Here is a 6,000-nt window from a genome sequence, read left to right on the forward strand (position 1 = left end):
ATAATTAGTTTTGTGTAGTAAAACACTTTTGCATTATATTTTTTCTTAAGACATGATGAGTCAACGTATCATCTTAATTACTAATGGGATATTCATCTCCTGGTCAGCAGGCGGAGGCAAAGAGCACCAAAGCAGAGCTGTTAAATAGCTCCTCCCTTCACTCCCACCCCAGTCATTCTCTTTGCCTACGTTAGTGATAGGAAGAGGTAAAGTGAGTATAGAGTAAGTGTTAGTATAGATTCTTCAATCAAGAGTTTATTATTTTTTGAAGCAGTGCAAGATGTGCTGCTTTGTCCTAGGGTGTAGCCGTAGTCCATATCCGTCTCTTCAGTAGAGCCTTGGTGGCTTTAGAGCAATGGGAACTTGTGGGACATAATTCTCACTGCGCCTCCCATATTTTCTTGCTGCCCTATATCCTTCAGTCTGAGGTAATCATTGACTCAGCATTTTATTCTCCTCAAGGTAAGTGCTACTTTAAATTTCTGGGGCACAAGGAGACTCAGAATATCAGTAAGCACACACTGAACATAAGGGGCTCTGTAGGGAAAGTAGCTCTTTATGTTGGGATGTTTAAATCTTTCCTGAGGGGAAAGTAATTGGGCAGTTTTATTTAGCAGGCACTGGGGCTGAAGTTAAGCTGATAATCAAATCCATTACGTGATGGCTCTGGTGGTTTCACTATTCTATATAATATTGTTAATACATTGTATAGAACGGCATAGGTTTACGCCCATGATGTGCGGTCCTTCCGGTTTTTGGCCTCCACTTTCATAGCACTTCAGTTCAGAGAGGCTGATGGAATAGTGCGACATCAGGAGGGATTTATTCGGTCTGTTCTAGAGTTGCATGGTGAAAGTAATCATGCGTTGCTAGTACAGAGACGGTATTTCCTTTTTTCACAGCGTATCGTTGTTGCTTTCAAAATAAGGCAATACTAAAATGGGATCGTCTGAAGAGAGGGGAAATCTAGCTGATCTTCAGTCAGGTAGGAGCACTTCAGCAGCGTGCTGAGGTACAGAGGTGGATTTTTTGTTTAAAACTGAGCGATTTGCAGTAAAAAAGGAAACAGTTTTTAAAACTGACAATCTGCAATAAAAAAGGAAACTTTTGAATTTAAAGAGACAGTAACGGTTTTTATAATTAATATTTGCAAATACTTTTTTTATTTACTATTTGGCAAATTGGGAACAAGCATGGACCAAGGGGACTTGCAAGATGTCACCTGCTCTTTATGTTTTGACACCAACATGGAACCACCAATCCCTTTCTGTCCTTCATGTATTGAAAGGACTTTGAATTATAGGGAAAATATTTTTTTCAGAGCCAGTCTCCTCTAAGGCAGATGTTGTCCAAGAGTCTGATGATGAGGGCCAATTTATGCCGCAGCTTTCTCCCCAAGCGTCCCAAATTTTACCGCCCTCACAAGCCGTTCCCTGCGCTTCAGCTATAGTCCCTTCTGGGATTTCGTTACAAGACATAGCTTCTCTCATGTCTTCTACTATTTCTGATGCTCTGTCTGCCTTTCCAATGTTGCAGGGCAAACGTAAGAGGAAAGCCAGACATTCAGTAAGCGAGGTTTCTGATGCAATTGTGGCAATTTCGGAGGTATCCTCCCAACAACTTGATGAGGAGGGTACCGCAGTAGATTCTGAAGGAGAAATTTCAGTTTCAGAGAGTCTGTTACCTCTGACGGACTCGGAGGTGGTATCTTTGAGATTTAAACTTGATCACCTTTGTCGGTTACTCAGGGAAGTTTTTGTTACATTGGATGATAGTGACTCCACAGTGGTGATTGTCCCTCAGAAGTCTAGTAAACTGGACAGATATTTTGAGGTTCCTTCCTACACAGATGTATTTCCAGTTCCTAAAAGAGCTACTGAAATCATTGCTAAGGAGTGGGAGAAACCGGGCATTCCTTTCTCTCCCTCCTTTTATTTTTAAGAAAATGTTTCCAATAGCCGATTCTGTTAAAAAGACTTGGCAAACTGTTCCTAAGGTAGAAGAATCCGTTTCCACCTTAGCTAAGAGAACTACTATTCCCATAGAGGATGGTTGTGCTTTCAAAGATCCTATGGATAAGAAGTTAGAGGGGTTACTCAAGTAGATTTATGTACACCAGGGTCTGCAGTGGCAACCGGCTGTGTGCATTTCCACCGTCACTAGTGCGGCGGCATATTGGTTTGATGCATTGTCTGAGGTCCTCAGGACAGAAACTTCTTTTGGATGAGATCCAATATAGGATAAAAGCTCTTAAGCTAGCTAATGCCTTTATTTTGGACGCTTCCCTTCAAGTTATCAAATTGTGAGCTAAGATCTCGAGGTTTCTCTATTCTAGCCCTCAGAGCCTTATGGTTAAAACCTTGGTCTGCCGATGTGTCATCTAAGTCTAAACTTTTAGCTATTCCTTACAAGGGGAAGACCTTGTTTGGATCTGATCTCAAGGAGATTATTTCTGATATCACGGGAGGTAAGGGTCATATTCTCCCTCAAGATAAGAGAAATAAACAAAAAGGACGACAGAGTAATTTTCGGTCCTTTCGAAATTTCAAAGGAAACTCTTCCTCTGCTAAGCAGGAACAGTCCAAGCCTACATGGAGACCCAGCCAGTCTTGGAACAAAAGAAAACAGTCCAAGAAGCCGGTTAGTGATTCCAAGACAGCATGAAGGGCATGTCCCTGATCCGGCACTGGATCTGGTAGGAGGCAGACTTTCCTTCTTCGTTCAAGCCTGGGTACGGGATGTCCAGGATCCCTGGGCAATAGAAATAGTGTCTTAGTGAAACAAACTGGAGTTCAAAGTTTTTCCTCCCAGGGGCAGATTTCTACTTTCAAGATTATCTGCAGACCAGACAAAGAGAGGGGCGTTCTTGCACTGTGTCGGAGACCTTCTGCTCTGGGAGTGATTGTTCCCGTTCCAATTCAGGTCTGGGGTTTTATTCCAATATGTTTGTGGTTCCCAAAATAGAGGGCCTTCAGGCCAATTTTAGACCTCAGGAATCTAAACAAGTTTCTCAGGGTACTGTCCTTCAAGATGGAAACAATTTGTTCCATTGATCCAGGAGGGTCAATTTATGACAACAGTGGATTATCCCATTCACAGGGATCATCACAAGTTCTTAAGGTTTGCCTTTCTGGACAAACACTTCCAGTTTGTGGCTCTTCCTTTTGGTCTTGCCACAGCCCCCAGAATCTTCACAAAGGTTCTGGGATCTCTGTTGGCTGTGCTTCGATCAAAAGGCATTGCAGTGGCGCCTTATCTGGACGACATTCTAGTTCAGACGCCATCCTTTCCTTTCAGCTAGCAAGATCCCACACGGACTTGGTGTTGTCCTTCCTAAGATCGGATGGAAGGTAAATTTAGAAAAATGTTCCTTAGTTCCAAACACAAGGGTAACTTTCTTAGGAACCATAATAGACTCTCTGTCTATGAAGATTTTTCTGACAGAAGTCAGGAAATTAAAGATTATCGATACTTGTCTAGCCCTTCAGTCCACTCCTCGACCATCAGTGGCTCAGTGCATGGAGTTAGTCGGGCTAATGGTGGCGACAATGGACATCATCTCGTTTGCTCGCTTCCATCTCAGAGCTCTGCAGTTGAACATGCTGAGACAATGGAACGGTGATTATATGGACTTGTCCCCTCGACTTCTTTTGGAGCAGGAGACAAGGGACTCTCTTCAATGGTGGTTGTCTCTGGATCATCTCTCCCAGGGAACATGTTTTCGCAGACCATCTTGGGTGATTGTGACAACAGATGCCAGCCTTCTAGGATGGGGAGCAGTCTGGGGCTCTGTAAAGGCTCAGGGAATATGGACTCAGTCAGTCTGTTTTACCCATAAACATTCTGGAACTGAGAGCGGTCTACAATGCTCTTTTGGCCTGGCCCCAGTTAGCCTCGGTACAGTTTATCAGGTTCCAGTCGGACAACATAACGTCAGTGGCCTACATCAATCATCAGGGAGGAACGAGGAGTTCCTTGACAATGACAGAGGTATCCAAAATAATTCAGTGGGCGGAGGCCCATTCTTGCTGTCTGTCGGCGATCCACATCCCAGGGGTGGACAACTGGGAGGCGGATTTTCTGAGCAGGCAGACCTTTCATCCGGGGGAGTGGGAACTCCACCCGTAAGTGTTCTCCAGCCTGATTTTCATGTGGGGTCAGCCGGAATTAGATCTCATGGCATCGCGGCAGAATACCAAGCTCCCAAGATACGGGTCGAGATCCAGGGACCCCCAAGCAGAACTGATAGATGCTCTGGCAGCCCCTTGGACCTTCAATCTAGCATACCTGTTTCCTCTGTTTGTTCGTCTTGCTCACGTAATTGCTTGAATCAAACAGGAAAGGGCCTTGGTGATCCTTATAGCACCGGCCTGGCCTCGCAGGATTTGGTATGCAGATCTGGTGGAGATGACATCTCTACCACCTTGGAGACTTCCGTTGAGGAAAGACCTTCTGATTCAGGGGCCCTTCCTTCACCCAAATCTAGTTTATCTGAAGCTGACTGCTTGGAGATTGAACGCTTAATTTTATCCAAGCGGGGATTTTCTGACTCTGTTATAGAGACCATGATTCAGGCTCGTAAGCCTGTTACTAGAAGGATTTACCATAAGTAAATATCTCTATTGGTGTGAATCCAAGGGCTACTCATGGAGTAGAGTTAGGATTCCTAGAATTTTGTCCTTTCTTCAAGAGGGTTTGGAGAAAGGTTTAGCGACGAGTTCACTAAAGGGGCAAATTTCTGCCTTATCTAGTTTGTTACACAAACGTCTGGCAGATGTTCCAGATGTACAATCGTTCTGTCAGGCCTTGGTCAGGATCAGTCCTGTGTTCAAACCAGTTTCTCCTCCATGGAGTCTTAATTTAGTTGTCAAAGTTCTTCAAGCGGCTTAGTTTGAGCCTATGCATTTCTTAGATATTAAGTTGTTATCTTGGAAAGTTTTATTTCTAGTTGCTATTTCTTCTGCTTGGAGAGTGTCAGAGCTCTCGGCATTACAGTATGAGTCTCCTTATCTTCTTTTCCATTCAGATAAGGTAGTTTTACGAACAAAATTAAGATTTCGTCCTAAGGTTGTTTCTGATTGGAACATTAATCAGGAGATTGATGTTCTTTCCTTGTGTCCTAATCCTTCTTCTCAGAAGGAAAGGCTTCTGCACAATTTGGACGTGGTCCGTGCTTTAAAGTTTTACCTGCAGGCGACTAAGGACTTTCATCAGTCTTCTTCCTTGTTTGTGTTTTTTTTTCAGGAAAACGCAGGGGACAAAAAGCTACGGCTACTTTCTTTTTGGCTGAAGAGTATCATACGTTTTGCATATGAGACTGCTGGACAGCAGTCTCCCGAGAGAGTTACGGCTCATTCCACGATGGCCGTTGCTTCCTCATGGGTGTTCAAAAATGAGGCTTCTGTGGAACAGATTTGCAGGGCTGCAACTTGGTCCTCTCTTCACACTTTTTCAAAGTTCTACAAATTCAACACTTTTGCCTCGGCTGAGGCTGCTTTTGGGAGAAAGGTTCTTCAAGCAGTGGTGCCTTCCGTTTAGGTTCCCTGCCTTGTTCCTCCCGTATCATCTGTGTACTCTAGCTTGGGTATTGAATCCCATTAGTAATTAAGATGATCCGTGGACTCATCATGTCTTAAAAAAGAAAATTAAAGTTTACCTGATAAATGTATTTCTTTTTTGACACGATGAGTCCACGGCCAGCCCTGTTCTTTTAGACAGGTTGTGGGTTATTGTAAACTTCAGACACCTCTGCACCTTGGCTTTTCCTTTCTCTTTCTAACTTCGGTCGAATGACTGCAGTGGGAGGGAAGGGAGGAGCTATTTAACAGCTCTGCTGTGGTGCTCTTTGCCTCCTCCTGCTGACCAGGAAGTGAATATCCCATTAGTAATTAAGATGATCCGTGGACTCATCGTGTCAAAAAAGAAATACATTTATCAGGTAAGCATAAATTTTCTTTTTTACCCTCTTCATGTATATTGTCTCAGAACTGGGAATATACA

At 43.6% G+C, this 6,000-nt stretch overlaps 1 protein-coding gene across 1 annotated transcript in view; it reads left to right on the forward strand.

The window, feature by feature from the left end:
• HSPH1 (heat shock protein family H (Hsp110) member 1) overlaps positions 1 to 6,000 on the forward strand; it is a 116,593-nt gene that overhangs the window by 67,933 nt on the left and 42,660 nt on the right. The window lies entirely within an intron of this gene.

The sequence above is a fragment of the Bombina bombina genome, chromosome 3 (genome assembly GCF_027579735.1).
Source record: "Bombina bombina isolate aBomBom1 chromosome 3, aBomBom1.pri, whole genome shotgun sequence".
Classification (NCBI taxonomy): Eukaryota; Metazoa; Chordata; class Amphibia; order Anura; family Bombinatoridae; genus Bombina; species Bombina bombina.